Source organism: Larimichthys crocea, chromosome XV, assembly GCF_000972845.2.
Source record: "Larimichthys crocea isolate SSNF chromosome XV, L_crocea_2.0, whole genome shotgun sequence".
Lineage (NCBI taxonomy): Eukaryota > Metazoa > Chordata > Actinopteri > Sciaenidae > Larimichthys > Larimichthys crocea.
In genome coordinates this window covers 6,032,686-6,053,258 of record NC_040025.1, presented here as the reverse complement: position 1 = coordinate 6,053,258, position 20,573 = coordinate 6,032,686, and the positions used below count along the sequence as shown (strand labels likewise).

The 20,573-nt window shown below is 39.2% G+C and overlaps 1 pseudogene; it reads left to right on the top strand.

Moving 5' to 3' along the window:
• The first annotated feature begins 15,349 nt into the window (after positions 1-15,349).
• Positions 15,350-20,267, top strand: LOC113747716 (uncharacterized; annotated as a pseudogene).
• Positions 20,268-20,573: the final 306 nt, after the last annotated feature.

The following is a 20,573-nucleotide window of genomic DNA, read 5'->3' as shown; positions in this document are numbered from 1 at the left end:
CCAGTGTATCTTTACCACATGACATTAGCACAACAGAATGTGCTGCACGAGTTTGTGTACATCTTGAGATTATCAAGTATGGTGTGTATGATGTGTTTTATGTAAAAGACTTCTGATGCGTTCATTATTTATTTCACTATGACATATTGCTATAATAAATGTTGAAACACAAATTCTTTGTGATGTTTATGTTGTTAGAACTTGAGTTCAGAAGAAAAGAAAGTTTGATCTCAAATTGGGGGTTTGAACAATCTTCTTCTTTTAGCATTTTTTTTCTTAAATTTTTATTCACAGAGTTTTTAGAGATTTCAGCAGTGTGTAGTAGAACATTTGACACAACCTTTTATTTTGACATTGAGCTTTAGTGACATGAATCAAAGTTATTATCTCTTTTCAAGACCTCTCCAAGACTTCTGAAGGTCGTCACAGCTGGCTGTGTAGAGCAGCCTGACAAATAAATGCTTACTAAGCATTAGTCTGTGTGGTAAAATATGTTATTGTTGTAGAGAAAAGATCACTGTGCTCTGGAGGAAGTACTTGTCTTTATTTGTGACTACATGCAGTGTGGGAAGTCTTCATGTGTGCAATGCGATGAGTTGGAGCTAAAGACAGTACAGCGTCAATTAAAAATGGTAATATAAAGTAAATCCAACAGCTTTGTACTTTAAACACTTTAAAAATATATATATGATTGACACCAAAATCACAGTTTAAGGTACATTACGCATCTGTTGTGTGAATATTCACTTTGAAAATGCCTGGCTATGGAAACCCTCAGATCAGTTCTCCTTTCTGCATCACATAAACCTGTGTATGTGTGCATGTGTGTGTGCGTACGTATGTGTTTGTGTGGAGAGAGAAGTTATTTTGCTGGCACTGTACAGAGAGAGATATTTGAATCCAGGTTGTAGGCAGAAGCAGACAATTCACACCTACGGGCAATTTAGAGTTGCCAACTAACCTGCATGTCTTTGAGAGGAAGAGTGAGAGGAAGCCGGAGCACCCGGAGAGAACCCACGCAGACAACATGCAAAATCCACACAGAAGGGCCGCAGCCGGCCAGTGGGTTTGAACCAGAACAATCTTGCTGTGAGGCGACAGCGCTAACCAATGCACCACCATGCCACTCATAGTCCAGTTAGAGCTGTCTTTTATGTCCTGCGCTATCATCATGTGACACTAAATCTCTATAATTGTTAAAGCCGCAAGGACCGACCCGGCACTGCTAAAGACCCAACTGTCAGCTGTCAGCCTACATACTGTAGTAATTTGTGCTGTATATTCTGTAAGTATAAAAACTAAATATACACAGAAACCTATACTGAACGTATTAACCAATTTCTCAATGGATGAAGTCATAAGTGACATAATAATATAATAATAATAATAGGTGATTGTATGCTGGGTAACTCCTGTCTCTGTACAAAGATGACCTTTGACCTCTCTCCAGTCGTCACTGTGTTCCGACTTTGTATGAAAAGTGTAGAAACAACAGGCTGCTGTTCTACAGGAACTTACATACTGGACCATTTCTTCCTCACAGCAAACCTGGCACATGAATGTCAGACCTGGACTCAATGAGGACTCAGATGCAGAGAAATGTTAGTTCAGACAGACTTTATTTAAATAATCCAACCTCTCAGACAGAGTGACAAACAGGCTATGAGAAGTAGTCTATGAATTCTAGAAAAGAAGAAAAAAAAGGAAGATAAGACTATTAATAAACAAAAACCACTCCAAAAAGAGAAAATAAATCAACAGAAAAATCTCTAATCTATGAAAAAGGCTATGAACTATAAACACAAACCGCTCCAAAAGGGAGGAGAAAGACTAAGATACATGCACTCCTAAAACCAGAGGCTCAGCTAGACTCTATGAAACTAAAACAACAAAAATCACTACAATGGGCAGGAATCAGGAAAGACACTCGGTGGTCTGATGACACATGAGGAACGGCAAGTAAACCTGAAACAAGAGGATAATTAACTTTCAAAATAAAACAGGAAGTAGTATGTTTTCAAGATAAAAACCCAGGACAAGACAAAACCTCACCCAAACTAACTCTGTCCTCCTGTTTAAAGTTTCAAAAGCTGTGGTTACACGGGAGGTAACATGTTCAAATAATTCTGGGGTGCAGTCATGTCATGTCTCAATGGGGGAACAAAGACTGGTTATCTAAACTAAGCCAAGCTAAACTGAGTTCAACTGAACTGAGCTTAGCTAAACTAAGATAAACTAAGTGAATATTTACTACGGTATATATTTATGGTACATGCATGAGAGACTCTTTAAAATGGTTCAGGTCATATCTGACCAGGCGGGACTTCTTTGTTTCATAGCTATGCTGATGACACACCTTAGCTCATTTGATAACTTATTATATTGCTTAGATGAAATAAATAACTATGGCAAACAATTTTCTACAAATCAAATCAAATCAAATTTTATTTGTATAGCCCAAAGTCACAAAATACATTTGCTTCTGAGGGATTCAGATTCTGACCTCAGTTTTGAGGCTTATATCAGAAATGTAGCCAAACATAATTTTATCATCTAAGGAAATTTATTGCTAAAGTCAGACCTTTCCTTACTCAGGCTGACACACTCCACACTTTTATTACCACAAGACACAATTACTATAATGTCCTTCTGTCTGGTCTTTGAAAAAGAACCCTGTACAGAAATCTGTGGCCCGAGTACTGACGAAGACCAGACAGAGGGCACATATAACTCCCATTTTAAAATCCTTGTACCGGTTGCCAGTATATGGCACATTCGGAACCCTTTGTCTTAGTTACTGTATGCATCTCTACTTGTATCTTTTGCCCAACTATGAATACATGCCACAGACCAGTCTGTTTGTACTCTCTGATTTTTTCAGGGAGCATTCCTCTTTCCACATTCATCCTCGGATTAGTCAACTGTTGCTTCTTAAAACACTAACAGATAAACCTCAGCCTGAAAGTTCACTGATTTAGAGAAGGGAGGCATCAGATGTGAGTCCTAGTTTTGCATCCAGTTCTTTTTGAGAGGGTACCTGAGTTCAGAGGTACTTTATATGTTGTTGTTTAATGTGAGAAGTTAACTCACATTATCAGCTGGAATGTAACATCACTGCCAGGCAGCTGGATAAATCCTGCCCAGAGCTATGCCGGTGCAGAGCAGAGTCATGATAGGATATTGGTTGGATTGTAGGAGAAATGACTTGGACTGCAGGGCAGCGGTGACACAGCTGATTGTTCAGGCTGTACCATAAAAGATCATTTCCAAAAACCTGCTTTTTTCCACACATATAAAAAATGCCAGAGGCTGCCTTAGAGGGATTGTTCAGGTTTTTGTTCTAATGTGTGCCAGCTCTAATGTGTGCCAGCTAGTGTCCAACCGGGTTCAGCAGAACCTTTTCACTGCAAACAGCTGCCTGCTGCTGGAGATGAAACAAAAACTAACCATCTGAAAGAGCTGACTTGGTGATCAATATTTCATCACTTCTGGAGACCTTCTACATTACACACACACCACATCATTTTATCCATAAGGATATTTGAGTCTTCTTCACCTCTAAGCTGAGAAATGCCCTGGGTTTATCCTGTTGGCTATCATTGACGATCCAATGTTTCAGGACTAGTGTAACCAACGGATATCTGGGCCAAGACTTCCTCTGCAGTCTGATTAGCACATATTTCCCTTAATCTCTATAAACAGATATTTTAACTTCAGAATTTAAAGTTAAATAAATAGCTTATCTAGTTCCTAGATTGCATTTTGGTCAGTGCATCCCATCTCTTGTAGTCTGCTCAAATGTGATTAGTCATTACTATTCAGACTAGACTAGAAATCATGATCCCTTGTCATTCTGCATTCACCTGTCCATATCTCCAGCACCAAGCTAACTTGTCCTCTGCCAGTCTCTTCACTGAACGAGTGTCCAAACTGATATTACTCCCTGTCTATCTTCCAGGAAGATGCCAAAAAAACTCAACCACCAAATGTCAAAGGGTTATGATACTGTAATTTAAATAATACTGGAATAAACTGGCTCAGGTTCTCTCAGACAGGAAGGTGTTTCTGGCCTTTTGACTCTACAACATAGTAACAGCTGTTCACAGTGGGCTTGATAAGGCAGGAGAGGAGAGCTCTGTCTTTTCAGCTGCTTGCGTCACGGTCAGATAAGTGTTATTCACTCCCATCCCTTCTCTCTCTACTAAGGCCCCCATTCACGTTTGATTCTCATGGCCATGAGTGAGCTGTTGTTGTCAGACCAAAGGGTAAATTTTAGGACTGGTAACATTTTGCACACAATACATTTTGGACAAGCTTAATAAATCTGGGGTTAAAGATTAATGTAACCTTGTTGCGTGGACTCATCAGTCGGAAACAGATTTACACTTTCTGCAGCAACATTTCTATCTCGTGCAATCAGCCGCACGCAGCGTTTTCTGTTTCACTTGTTTTCACAAAGTCTTGTGTGCAAACACACCTTTCATGCAGACTTCAAGGTCTGTAGTGAATGACAATGCATTTGTATTCACTCTGTTATCACTGCACAATGACAATGAGCACACAATGAGCAAGTATACCACAATATAGTCAATACATACAGTACCTTGAAGAGCGGCCCAGTGCTCATTTTGTGCAGATATCCTAGTAACATACCCAGTACACAGAGGATTATTTGTGGGTGTTAGGGTGGGTGCCAAACCATAAGCATCCCATCATGCTCAGTGCAGTATATATTTAGATGTTACTTACTGATATAAGTACCATGTCAAATGTTGTGTTTCAGTGGCAATGCTGTATGCAGAACCTGTTATTTGAATCGACAGTAAACAGGTCCACCTGCCTCTGACTACAGAAGTTCACTGTTGTGTCCTATCTTTCTGTCAAGGATGATAAAAGGATGCTCCCTTTTTTTCTGTTACCATATCAGCAGGCTTGTCTCCACAGCTGCAAACACATTGAAAAGCCTTTAGCAAACAGACAGCACACAACTTGGACCAGTATCCCATTGCTGAAAGCATCAGCGGCTGACAGCATCTGCCATTGCACAGGAAGTGATAGAGCAGTATAAATGACTCCCTGAACTGAAGCTCTGCTCTCTCCAGGATAAACTTCAACTATCGCCACGTTTCACTGTTTCACATGCTTTGCACTCACTGGATTTCATTCGAATTTGTAATTTAATTATATGATTGAAAGGGCGAGGAACAAAAACTACAATAAACAACCCAATGAACCCCTCCAATCAACGATAACACTTCTAATGATGATAATAACCATAACGAAACCAAGTACCGAAAAAGACATCAACATATCTGCGTGTGGACGTGTTATCTGCATAATCTGATCACAGGTCTGTGCTGTTTTAAGCATTCTTATTGTCTTGATCCTGCTAGCACAGATCAGATCTCAACAGAGAGGACAAGCAAACGTGGTGCTAATCAGGGCAACTGAAGCAAAGAGAGAAACACCAACGGTATGACTGGCTGTGATCCAATCAGTTGCGAGTCGGACCACCTCTGAATGTGGTCTGGTTGATTCGATTTTAACATGTGCTTTTCCAGATGAAGATAAGATGCAGGTATACTGTAGGTTACGTGTTCATACCAGGTATATACGACGTCTAAAGACGCAACGTTGGCTCAAGGTTTCATTGTCAATAACCCAACAACTACTGAATCTACTTATTGGTCAGAGATCCTGCTTGGTTGGGGGATGGAACAAGGGGCAAAACCAACTTGAAGAGGTCAACAGCCCCAAGGAAAGCCTAACATCATCATTTCACTATGTGTGCTGAGTTGTTTTTGTCAGGGATTTAGCCCCATTGAAGTGAAGGTCACCCCATGCACTGCTTTCATTGTTGATCTACCAACAAAATGTCTTGCGTACCTCCCTGTAATTCTCTGAGCCCAGTTTATGACAACACTTCACACTGATACAGTTCAACAATAGAAAGCCAGCCTGATCTTCTTTCACAGTTTGTTCCTGACAGTGAGTTCATGTTTGATATAGCTGGTGAGAGTGGCCTTAAATCACCAACCACCTGTTCAGCTTTGTTGCCCTTTCATTAAACCTGCAGCAGTGTAAACCCAGACCAGAGTCTGGCTGCCTGTAGTGGACCTTTAGTGTATATTCTCTGATATTAAGAGAGAACCATCTGTGCAGTTTCTGCTGTAATAAACTGTTTCACACTGATAATAATAATATTCATCCTCCAGGACTTCAGTGCTCAAACTTGCAAGGGTAGCTTTTGGGATAAACCCTCCCGTTTTATCCAACAACTGGCCTGTTTGAGACAAACAACGCTTCACCTGGAAAGTCGATGGAGCCCAGGAGGGGGTGAAAACTGCACTCACATCCTCATCAACAACAACACCACAGTTAAACACAGTGGAACTATCATCAAGTGTTTGTGGATGCATTATTCTATTATGAGTATGACTGCCTGCCTTCACCCTCAGCTACAGATTTAGAGGAGTAACTCAATGCAAATGACTGAACTAAAACTAGATTTTTACTAGAAAACAACTATTTAACACATTTCTGCACATAAAATATTCAAAAGCTTAAAAAAACGGACACAGGGCATATGTACACTGAATTTACACTGGACTTTACACCTTTTTTTAATACCTTGGTGACTCACCTTGCATCATTTGTGATGACAAATTAAGTCAGACATCATTCAGAGAACATGATGTCATGTCTGGCCATGTTCAGAAAAGTGAATTCAACAAAAAAGAGTCATCCTCTGCACCTGACAGTATATTTGCTAATAACCACTTATTCATATTTGAAATTCTGCAGACCACAATACATTTTTCTATGAGGAAAACTCTCTACAAGGCCCTTAAACTATGTCATGACAGGAAAGCTCTGTGTTCACAGGGGAAGAAAGTCATGAATATGATATGATTGTCACACACTCAAGGCTCTAGTGTCACCTATCTTTATGCTCCCATTATGGGTGCAGCAAGTCATCCTGGCTACTGAATTACCACATTTCTGTCTGACATGTTCCTGGTGTGCTGGACAGGGCACACATTTTGATATTTCTAGACTAAAGCTAAATAGAAAAAACATAGTCTGGATCGATGGAATGAATGGAATGGAATGTATTACATGTCTCATGAGTGATAGAAAAACTAAAGAACAGAAAATGGACAACAGAGAAAATGGGAAAATGAATAATAATTGCTGTTTTAATATTAATGAAGTACATGGTAGCTGCTTGTAAAACAGTTCCTCCAATCCATCCAATAATATCTCTTGTTCAGAGGATGATTTAGATGTTTGAACTAACCTTAAAAGCATCTCGCATTCTGTAACGATCTCCCTGCCAGTAACGTTCTTTGAAGACAGATTTATGGACTGAATGAATCTACAGTGCGCTGAGAATGACAAGGGCAGGCAGCACACTGATTCTATAAAAAGGTAGATAACAAAGTGATATTTCACTTAGGATGAAGATTTGCAGAGGAAGACTTAGACTGCTCACTTAATCCTGGAACTTGGAAGTCATTCCGTCTTAGTGCAGCACTAAAGACAGTAAACGTTACATCCACACTCCATTATGCTACGTTATCTTGACATTTTAGCTTGTCTGTACAGGATTTTAGTCGTGATGTATGGTTTGACTGGGGAAGAGCTCAGAGATCAAATCAAGATCAAATATTTCATCCATTTGCTGTGAAAGGATTCAAGATGACCAGTGAATTTAAACATGAGGCACTGACAGCTGATGAAATATTCAGAAAGAAGGATATAGATAAAAGATTTTTATCCACAAGTCTAAGTAACATTTTGGCTTCTTCATTTGTCTTTGGCTTCTCTTGTGTGCCAAGTTTATTCCTCATATGGCGACCCCTGCTGTTACCTGTTTAGCAGTGCTGTTTAGCAGGTTGGTCATTACTCATTTTCTATACTTTGCTTTGCTCTAATCTTTTTTTGAAAACTTCTTTTGTTACAGAAGTGTTGCCAGCCGAAGCTGAAGTGTTTTGCTGAAGAGATCACATTTTTCTTTGTAATCCTCAGATCACAAACAGGACATTCTGGCTGCTGGGACGAAAAAGAACACAAAATCAGTTTGAAGAGGATGACTGCTGTGCTTTTGGTTTGGAGTGTGGCTGCAAACAGCAAATGTAAAAAGGACTTTCTGTGTGCATTTAAGAATTAATGTTTGGTCCCATTCACAAGTTTAGTTTCAAGGGTAGAGGTGATCAAAATGTATGTTCTCCCAAGGTTACTGTATTTATTCCAAACTCTGCCAGTAAAAGTAACAGATAAAGATTTTATAGAATGGGACAGATTCATCTTTCGTTACATTTGGCAAGGAAAAAGACCACGGATAAGATATAGAACTCTTCATCTTCCCAGAGTTAAAGGGGGACTAGCCCTGCCCTGTCTTAAGAGCTATTATCAGGCCGCACAACTAAAAACTATGTGGACCTTAATCCGTAATCCTGTTTACAGGGCGAGATGGAAAGACATTAAAGGCCACACATCCAATATTCCAATACAAGCTATAATAAATGATAAAAAAACTGAGAAAACATCTTAATGAGGAGCTAAATCCATGGTTAGATTTATCTCTTAATATTTGGTTTGAGATTATATCAAAGGATAGCCTGCCAGCAGAGTAGGTTACTGCGTTGGATTGCACATGATTCAGATTTTACACCTAATACATTAGATGGGAGCTTCAGTAGATGGGGCGGGGGACCAACAATATTTTGGGAGTTTTTTAAGAAGAAGACAATTAAAAGTTTTCAAGATCTAAAAACTCAGTTTTGCTTAAAAAATCAGGATTTGCACAGATATTTACAGATGTGCCATTATGGAGAAAACGATAAAAAAGTCTAGTTTTGATGATGTAGAGTCAGGATTTATTAAAATATTTATTTTAGCATATGAATCAGATCTGGGCAAGAAATTAATCTCAAAATTGTATAAAGAAGTGGAGAATTTAAAAGGTTATAATACATTATATATAAAAGATAGGTGGAAGAAGGAGGGGGGACAGATGTTATCAGAGGAGGAGTGGGAAAAGATCAATGAACAACAATGGAAGACAACATGTTCCCTCTCATGGAGAGAGTATGGTTGGCAAAATATAGTCAGATTATTACACCAGCACAACAGAAATCTCGTGATACGAGATGTTGGAGACTATGTGGAGAAAATAGTGCCAATCATTTCCATATCTTCTGGGACTGCCCCTCTATCATACCTCATTGGCAAGAGTTAAAGAAAAGCATGGAGAAAATTTTGAAAGTGGAACTTCTGTTTACATTTGTGTGTTTGTACTTCGGAAAGGGGAACCAGAGAATAACGAATTCAGGACAATGTTAGTGGCAGGTGAAAAAAAGCCATCACCAGGATTGGGTTGAAGTGATGCATAATATTTTTAAATTGAAAAAGTTGACTTTCTCAGTTAGAATCAGATAAATTTAAGATTTTATGGAATAACTGGGTTGATTTTGTAACACCATTTAGAACAGACTTTATGTGGTAAAAACAATGGATCTTATGGACCCCCTTGGTTCTGGCTACACATTTTAAATATTTAATGTTTACCAGATTGTGTTCGGCATTTTCTTTCATCAGGAGTGAAAGGTCTTTACATGAGGGGAATGAAAATGTGGGTGGTAGGGAAAAATTTACTCATATGTAGTATACTGAATTTTGTGTTTAATTGCGAAGTTTAGTCTATTTACGTCTATGATCCCTGGTGTGAAGTATTTGCACGATCTACATACATGGAAAACATATGTATGAGATGTTGAATGTTAATGGAAGAATGGTGAATAGAGTCAATAAAAAGTTTTTTACAAACAAGTAAAAATAAAAGTAGATGAACAGTTTTCAGCCTTCCATCAGTTTCTCTGGTCCCGGCTTTAATGGTGCCTGTTGTCTCTCAAAGAAACTAGCTTCTGCTGGTCTCTGACCAGGTTCTGCAGGTGCCTTCAGGTTGCATAACAAGAAATGATCTGCTTGAAATTGTGCAGATCTACTTGTGCATGAGCGCATTACAGAGGAAGAAACTGCAATAGATTTATGAATGACTGCCGCAACTCATTCTGACAATCAAGAAAAAATTCTATGTAGCTGCAGGAGAAAAATCTACCAAGCTTTATTATCAAGCTATTTGTTGTCTCCTGATCTCCTTTTGTTGTGTTGCACTGTTTTAGAGTTAGAGTAAATATGACAATGAAACAAATGTACAGTAGATTGTGATAAGTGCTTGGGTACACTGTTAAGATTAGTCAGGATGTAAACACGCAGATTAAAAAAGGGTATCATCTCTGTAAACATTCAGCAGTTCTTAGTCGTTTGACCTTTTTTTTTATCTGTTGCTTTGACAACGTTTACCAGATATCACTCTGTAAAATAAAATAGAAATCAAAGCTCAGTGCCCATGCAAAATCAAGACGAAAAGGCCTGATATGAAGTTAGATTCTAAGAAGAGTTTTAAAATGCATCTAAATCTAAAGGTCTGTATTTAGTGGCATCTAGCAGTGAGGCTGTAGATTACAACGCCCTCGCGTCAGCCTTACCCTCCAAGTGTGTAGAAGAAACTACAGTGGCAACAAAACTGGACAAAAATGCAAAATGTTGTATCTCAACCCAGTGTTTAGTTTGTCTGTTCTTGGCTACTGTACAAACATGATGAGCTCAACATGGCGGACTCTGCATAAAAAGGACCCGCTCTGTCAATATAGTAAAATTCTATAGTAAGTCTATAGTAAAAGGTAACAGATACACAATTATTCTTATTTGAAGGTGATTATACATTAATGAAAACAGAGTTTTGAACATTCAGTTATATATTTTTTTGACCATATTCTATAAATATAGCCCCATAAATATGACACACTGAACCTTACAGAGAATATACTCCATTCCATGTGATGTTACACTGTAACAATGAATGTTTGTTATATGGAAGTTGAATGTGATGCACAGAAAATTTTAATAACATTACCTTTATTTAATCCTATTTCAGTAACTCCAAACAGGCATCATCATTTTTAGGTCACACTGCTAATTTTCCCCTTGTGGAGAAAGTTCTGACTATTTGAACATGACTCATTATTAAACGATTCATTGTCATTAAATGAAGAAAAAAAAAGAAACGTACATTATTTATTGTTTGCATTAATAATTATTAAATCACATGGCGTGTTAAAAACAATCAGTAGTGATGTAAAGTGATAACAGAGTGTGTGTTTGAGTGCAGCTCTGCTGATCTGGGATCTGATGTTCGAACTTAAACAAACATTTTGTGATTTGTCTCTGACGTGTTTCTGGACTAGAGACATGATGAAATGCTGACATGTGGGACAAGGACTTTGTGATTAGTCCTCCTCTAACATGTCCAGACTGTGTGGCTCTGAGTGACGTCCTCATCCAGTCTGACCATTATCACATTTGGATGAGTGACAGTCTGAGAGATATGCCACTGACATAATCATATTATTTGGATTTCCACCTCTGTGTGAATTTCCACCAACAGAGTTTATTTGAAAAGATATGAGTTTACTGTACTGTCATGTAAATAAAGAGTGTATGGTTTTATTGTCTGTGTTTTGTCTCATGACAAACCCACATGTGATTGACACTCAGCAAGACGACAGGAGGGAAGTCAGCCATGTCTAAATACCACTGAGGACAGACATTCACTAATAATGATGAAGAAAGATAAAGTGTGTATGTACATGTAGTGGTGTTTATGTGGGAGAGTGTGCATGTGTGCATGCATTGCACTGTATAACACAGATGCTGAGAATAGAGTGGAGTGGAAGTGAAGGACGGGTCTGTAATAAAAAGTCAAACATGCAACAGATGTTTTTGTCTGTATGAGCTTCTTTTCTAGTTAGTGGAAATCTAATTAGTTTGCAGTGTTGCTGTACTCAAGATTAGTCTGTCATCCCTCCCACTTCATATGTCTGTTGTCTATTAGCTAAACTTTCTAAAGAGTTCATCTGTAAAACAGCATCCAAAAGAAAACAGTACATCCTGACATCTACTGAGACGCCTGGGATGGACTCGGCCAATAACTGATGTCTATAGCAAATGACTAAAACACTGTTAGTTTGCTCATGTGTTTGGAAGTGTAACAAGAAATACACCAAAATATGAAACAATAATTAATTCACCTCAAATGGACAGCAAAATGATCTAGTGCAAACACATTCTATAATATGTACACAACGTAAGGATATCATAAAACAGATTTATACTGAATAACAGAAATGAACTTTAAATTCATTCAATTCACCTCAGGGAAGCTCCCTTAAAAAAGGCAAATGATAGTCAATCAGTCTCAGTTCTGCAGGTTGTTACTCAGTTCTACAGTGGCAAACAATCATTTGGCTAAATGAGTCAGTGAATGATGTCATTAATGAGTAAAATCACATGAATGTAGCGTTCAGGAGCTGAAAGGGTGTTGGTAAGCACAAAAAAAAAGCAATTTCGTCAGATCATCGACCCCCAGCCACAGAGTACAGTGTCACCTGGTTCAGAAGAAGTTAAACACTGTTTTGCAGATTTTAGAAGAGTTTCTTCTTAGTGTGCAAATCAGGTTCTGCAGTGTGACGGCCAGAATCTGACATCTGTGAAGGTATGAAGTGATTATTCTCAATCGTATATCCAAGCTGGGTGATGCCCCATAAGCTCCTGGGAAATAAATTTAAAAAATATATGCATTGTGAAATTTGCACTTTGCCGAATTGAAATCATCAAAATAATAAAAAATAAAAAATAAAAAAACGTTAATAGATCAACAGGGATAGAATGTGGATAACTGAGGACATGCATCATTTATCATACTATGTATATAAAACAAAACAAAGTTGAAATACTACTACACAAATAAAATAATAATAATAATAATAATAATTATTATTATTATTATTAAATAATACGCATAATAATAATAATAATAATAACAATAATAATAATAATCATCATCGTAATCATAATCATAATCATAATCATAATCATAATAATCATAATATAATGTTATTGAGCCACCAGGGAGCGTCAGACAGTGTGAAACCTCTTTGAATGACTCCACCTTCCCAGGTAGACTGTTCTGAGTTTGATCACTTCCTCTTCCTTTGCTCTTTTTCAGTCCTTTTCATTCATCATCATGACAAAAGTAGCTGCATGTAACTGTTACTACTCCACTCCTTCAGACTCTTTTAACATTTGACAGTTTGATCAGTAAAACACTTGAAGCTGTATTATCGTCCTGAAGGTCAGTCTGTATCTGTGAGCTAGAGAAATAAATAAATAGTTGATACCAGGCCGGCCATTATGTAACATGCTGTACATTAAAGATTATCTGTCCGATGTGACCTACTCCAGTTTGTGAGGCTTATCAGAAAGGACAAGATGAGTTAGTATCGTTGAGCTAATGAAGCTAACTGACACACGTACTGTTCAGACTGTGCAGATATAGATATGATATGAGTCCAAAGTCTAGAGTTCAGTCTACACGAGAGAGAGAGAGAGCTGTGTCACTTTTACAGTGTTTGATGTGAAACGACTTTTTCATTCCATAGTGGGAAAGTTTGAAGGCACAAATTGAATTCAGATTCAGACGGTGGACAGTAAATATAGTGCTTTAAGTTAAGTTGTTGAAACTTCATTAATCATGTTGAAACACACACAAAATTGATCTTCTGCATTTAACCCATCCAGGTTGGCACCTGTTGGAACACACACATTTATTACACAATTATTATAATTATAATATATAATTCATTTATTATATTGCACATTATTATTTATTAGTGATGTAGTGATGCATCCACAGTGATCTAAACTTGGCATCCACTGTGTCCTCAAGTGATAGTCCTATGTAAGTTGAAGCAGTTTTCCCTCCCTTCAGCTAGTCTCATCATCAAGGGCCTGGACCCCCTCTGACACTGACTTTCACCGCTGCAGACCCTAAAAGTTACATTACTGCAACGTCTACTGACTCATCTTCTTGATAACATATTTTTGGACTAATACCTTTTCGAAAGTTATCTTGCATGTTTAAATATTCTGCGCACGACATGGTGAACTTCACTCATTCTTACACAAAACCTTACATTTATTTATTTAAATATCATATTTTACCTATATTTACAATATCTTGTTATGCTTTCTACATGTTAGTACTTCATTTTTATCTTTTCATATGTACAAAAACCTGCTTCTCATACAACATATGTGTCCCCAGGCTGGTCTGTATACAAAAATCTTGTGATAGTGATTTCATCTCCAGCAGTCCTTCATCAAAGGAAAGATCCATCACTAAATAATCAGCTCACCAGGATATGAACAAAGTGAAAGAATGAATCAGAGAATCAGAATCAGGGGATGGTGCCAGATTAATCCACTAGGTGGCCTCAGTGTCCACCACTTATTGACAGCCTGTAAATAAGAGCAGTCATTTTAATAAAGGATTAGGAACTGTGTGGCAGCATAAATATTATTTACTTCTGATGAAGCATCATCACTCTGAAGGCCTGTATGTGTCACTTTATGTTCACCTGAAAATGTTTTTTCTTACTATGAGTGACGTTCTCCTGCACAAATTCACACTCATGATTTCTGATGATTTAGCAACATCTGAACCAAAATCTGACAACATTTGTTGTGTTGATGGTCACAGTCAGTCAGATGGTTGAGAAAACAGACGCTGCACTGAAGAATGTGATTGGCAGCGAATCCTGCTCAATGATTTATAACAACTGAACTTTCTGACCCTTCTCTAGTTCAACACAATCTGTTTTCATTCACTTACACGACATTAACAGCACTCCCAAACAAGATGTGGAGATCAGCAGTGAGGAGACCACTCCTATTTAGAATACACATTGTTGGACATTGTAATGTGTTGTCTTCTTTTGTGGAATCTTTGATTAAACCACACCTACACAGTCCTGATGAAGAAATCAGTAGAGAAATATTTAGAGGATTTAGTGGCATCTAGTTGTAGTTGTAGTTGTAGGGTGTAGTTGCTGATTGCAACCTGCTCACATCACTCTCTCTTTTCAGGTGTAAATGGAACTGTGGTAGATACGAAATTGCAAAAAATGAGAACATATGCCAGTGTGTAGTTTGTCCGTTCTGAGCTACTAGCGATTCGACATGGTGGATTCATAGGACTTGGAGGTACCTGCTCAAGGTAAATAATAGGACCTGACACTCACCAAATGCAAGTAAAAATCATTCATCCATCCATCCATCCATCCATCCATCCATCCATAGATGGGCTATATAGTCCCTCCAGCTGGTTCTGGGTCTACCCCAGGGTCTCCTTCCAGTTTGACGTACCTGGAGCACCTCTGATCATATGCCTAAAACACTACAGCTGACTCCTTTGGACGTGAAGGAGCAGCAGCTCTACTCCGAGCTTCCCCCGGATGTCATTTTCTGGCAGAGAACCATGGCCTCAGACTTGGAGGTGCTGACTCTTACCCCAGCTGCTTCACACTTGGCTGCAAATTGCCCTAGTGAGTGCTGAAGGCCATGATCTGATTAAGCCAACAGAGCCACATCATCTGCAAAAAGCAGAGATGCAATCCTAAAGTTCTCAAACCAGACACCCTCCTCACCTTGTGCCTTGAGATCTGATCCATGAATATCACGAATAGACTCGAGGACAAGGGGCAGACCTGATGGCTTGTAACAATGGCCTCAGTACCCCATACTCCCTCAGTGCTCCCAACAGGAGCACTTGGGGGTCATGGTTGTAAGCCTTTTCCAAATCCACACAGCACATGTAGACTGGACCGTCAAACTCCCATTACCCCCTCAGCACCCCTGCAACGGTAAAGATCTGGTCTGTTGTTCCATGACGGTAAAAATCTTGTTGAAAAATATTAACTATACACTCTCACCACAACACATGAGCATGTTTTGCTGTACATAGACTCACTGACTCATGCACACAGTTGGTGGCATGCAAACATATGTTAATAATTTTGTCTCAGTTCTTTGCAGATTCTTCGTGCAGATCATTTGGCACCTCTTTGTTTGTGGTAATGTGCAGCATATAAGACACCCCTCACAGATGCAAAACAGCTGCTGATCTGCATGAGTTCCTGAGTTCTGTAAACAGAGCCACTGTTACTATAGCAATAGTTAGTAGTAATTATCACTTGACACCTGTCTTATCCTCCCACCATCATCTACGTACATCATATTAACTACATGGTCTGAAAACTCAGCAGAAGAGACAGGAAGTTATTCAGAAATTTATTTACAGATTTTATAGAAAGTTTTCCCCACGTTTGAGTGGTAGTTTGAATTTCAAAATGAGATTGACAGCACTATCCCGTCTGTAGAAACTGCTATTATATATAAATTGATTTAAAACTGTCAACCTGCATCCACAAACACACCTGTCAAAAAAATTGTGTGGACCTTTCTCTGCTATTTTTCATGAGTGTATCGAAGCCAAGCCCCCTGTAAGTGCGGGCTTTGAAACCAAAATGACATAGTAGCCATTCAATGGTGTCACATGATGAACACAGGCTCCAAAAAAAGTTTGTCCCATATTCTTCTTACATTGTGAAAAATGTGGCTGTACATGTTAACAGACAGACTTTCAATGTTTTGAAAGTGAGTGTCAGCTCACAGCTCTTTCGCCAGAATTCTCGTCTGTATCTGACTCGTCACAGCTGTCACATCTTATAAGACCAAGTTCCTTTGCTTCCTCTGTCTCAGCATCTACACTGTAGTTAGCTGTTCATGTGTGCCAGCTGGCTACTGTAATCCTGCTTGTTTGTTTTTGGCAGAACTGCAATAAAGCAGGGTCAGTCTGATAAACATGAAAGTCTGTCCAAGAGTGAGTGAGTGATAACTTCACAAAAGATTCCATCCTGTGAGGCTTCAAGCTATGCACTATTTTCTGAACCACCAATCAGAGTCCTGTGAGGAACTACTGGCAGCGCCAGGCGTGCATTGTTTTTTGGAAATATGACTCATGATATATAGTCACTCTTACTGTATGATTAAACTTTTTTCCATGGTCTACCAAAGCAAACATCTAAATAAATGGCTGTATTGAATCGTCACCCCAAGAACTGTGATTGAATCAAGGAATAAGCATAATGTCCAAGCGCTAGCATAGATAATGACTTATAGCAAACTGAAGAGAATTTCTTCACTGAAAGAAGAGCAAAGAACAACACTGAAGTCTTTTCTGGATGTACATGTGGTCACTCTTCTCCAGACTAGCTTTGTACAGAGTTTGATTTACCAATTGGTTTGGTTGATCTGATTAGTTGATAGACCAATCAGATCAGACCAATGATTGACAGATGGTTCAAGAAAGTGCCCGTCCTTTTCCAAACAGTTTCCAAGTCTTCCCAGTTGATTCTGTGTAATAAACTATCTGACATGTCAAGTTATTAAGTGAGTAAGTGAATGATGAAGTTAAACCGTTGGTCAGTTTAGTGTTGGAGAGTTTGTAGTTCACATCATCAGTTGGATTTTACAGCAGTTCCACTTACTGACTGCTGCTCATGCCAAATCTATCACACACCAAGAGCAGAATATTCTGTCATGACTAAAGACTCCTGAATCCACTGAGCTTATTATCAAAAAATGGTTGTGTTTAAGCTTACAGTGTCTTCACCCAGTGTGTGCAGGGATATCTAGCAGAAGCCTAAAGTTTATGGTCGTCGCCATGTTGTATTTGATGTAGCACAAGAATGTTATAACAGAAACAAATGTCATGAGGAGAAAGTAGGAGAAAGCCTTGTCTCCCACTCTGTTTGGAAGGCCTCCACCATGTTACACTCATTTATACCTGAAAACAGTGTAAACACAACCCAAAAGCATTTGAACACATTCTAGCCAAATGTTGAGACGTGTATGTGGACTTTAAGTCACATACATTATTTTTAGTACACCACTGACTACATCAGTTTGTTATGGAGCCTCTCCTGCACACGTTATTCTCAATTAAGATAGAGGCTTCACAACAAGCTCCATATTAATGTCATTATTTTAGTCATCTCCAATCACTCTGCTACTGTCCTGATGTAGAATGTACACATTGATATATTTGTGTTTATTTACTGCAAAAGTAATTCAAAAGTAAAAATTTAAAGGGTTCAATGTGTATTTACAGAACATGGCATGAATGGAATCTACTATTCATACCTATGTCTTCATTTGTGTATAATCACCTAAAAATAAGAAACATTATGTTTTTGTTACCTTAAAACTTTTATATTGACAGATGCTACTGACCTCTTGCACGGAGTCTGTCGTGTTGAGTTGGTTGTTTCTACAGTAGCCCAGAATGGACAAACTAAACACTGACTCTAGACAGGGACTTCTGATGAAGTTTGTGTCTTCACACACGTGCACCGTGTTAACACTAATAAAGACATTTGAAATGATTCATTAGGCTTAACGTTTCATGGAGAGAGTAATGTTACAGGTGGTTAAAGGTGGCTTTACAGACGAGCTAGATACCCTGCTGTCATCCATACCTGATACCTGGGGACATGAACATCCACTTAGACAGTCCACACTCTGATAACTTTATGTCATTAATACATTCCTTAGACCAACCAGATGGTCCACAGTCCTCCTACTCACAAAGCTGGCAAATCCTTGACTTGATTTTCACCCGAAACTGTGCCACAGATGCACTGGTGGTAACACCTCTCCACCTATCAGATCACTTTTTTATCCAGTTTAATATCACTCTGTCAAAGCAACCCTCTGCTCCTCCATCAATGGTTATGTTCCGCCGCAACCTCCGTAACTTCTCCAACCTACTTCTTCTCTATTGTTACCTCTGCTCTACCACCATTGAGCACATTCTCCTCTCTGAAGGTTAATGATGCCACTGAGTCATTCTGCTCTACTCTGAACCCATGTCTGAACAAGCCGTGTCCTTTATCTACAAGCCTGCTCGACCCAACCAATCTCACCCATGGTTGGATGATACCCTTCGATCACTACACACCAAACTCAGAGCTGCCGAAAGAAAATGGCTCGAATCCAAACTAGCCGATGACCTCAAAGGCTACCAGACACTTTTATCGTCTTTTTCAACCAGTGTCACTGCTGCAAAGACTGCTTTTCACAACACCAAAGTCAACAGTGTCACTGACACCCGGAAACTTTTCTCCACCTTCAAATCAGCTCACTCCCAACCCAACTCCTAACACTATGACATGTACCAGTCCTACTACATGTCTCTCTCCAGCCCAGCTGGGCGGCACTGAATCAACTGCTGCACTTTCGCAACCTAGCACAGTTGTTTGCACTTCTTTTTCTAGCTTTACACCCTCTCTGAGAGTGAGTAGCCATCCTACTACATGCTTGTTGGACCCTATACCAACTAACCATAACACTGCTATGCACATGACACGCTGTATCTGTCATTTCCTCCTGAGGACCCCTCGATCTCTGCACGGGTCTCCAATTGCCTCTCAGACATCACCACATGGATGAAGGCACATCTCCTCCAGCTGAACCTCTCAAAAACTGAAGTGCAGGTCCTCCCAGCCAAACCTACTATCCACCACATCAGGGTGGTGAAAAACTTAGGGGTTATGATTGATGACCAACTAGCCATTTCCAATCATGTTGCCTCAGTTGCCCGGTCATGCTGCTTTGCAGTTTACAACATCAATAAAATCAGACTTTACTTAACACAACACACCACTCAACTCCTGACACAAGCTGTGGTCATTTCAAGACTAGATTACTGTACCGCCCTCCTGACAGGCCTTGCAGCAGTGAAACCTCTTCAGATAATCCAGAACACGGCGGCGCGCCTGGTCTACAACCAACCCAAAAGGTCATTGAGCTCCACTGGCTACCTGTTGCAGACCGCATTAAATTCAAAGCACTAATGCTCTGGTACTGCACCTACCTGAACACCCTTGTACAGGAATATGTTACCTCACGACCGCTGCGCTCCTCTAATGAACGACTCCTGGCTCTCCTGTTTGTTCAAGGCAATCCAAACTCTTCTCGTCTGTTGTTCCCCGTTGTTGGATCGCACTACCACTTCCTACCAGATCAGGGGTATCCCTCTCTACCTTTAAAAATCTCCTGAAGACCTTCAGCTCTTCAGAGAGGACCTCCTCTCCTAGCACCACCTACAACTGGAAATGAGAAAGCTACCCCTTTAAGAACTGTCATAGCACTTATTGCTGTACTAACGCTTCTTATCGCACTGTACCATCTGCACCTTCTCTGTACGTCCTTTCGGATAAAAGTGTCTGCTAAATGACTAAATGTAAATGTCAATGTGATGTCATTCACATCAAACCTGACTTTCAGGAATTATCAGCATTGCATGTGACTAAATGGAAATTATAATAAATGATGTGAAATGTTTTTGATTGACAGACAGACTTCTATCTGACATTAATTGTATCAATAATATAAGTAAATTAAGAAAATAAGAGATGGTGAAAAGAAAACATCTTTCAATGACAAACCGTAACTACAGTTTCAGTTAACACAGGTCTGTGGTGAACTTGGAAGTTCAGTCTGTCTGTACCACAGTATGAAACATCCAGTGACATTATGACAAATAA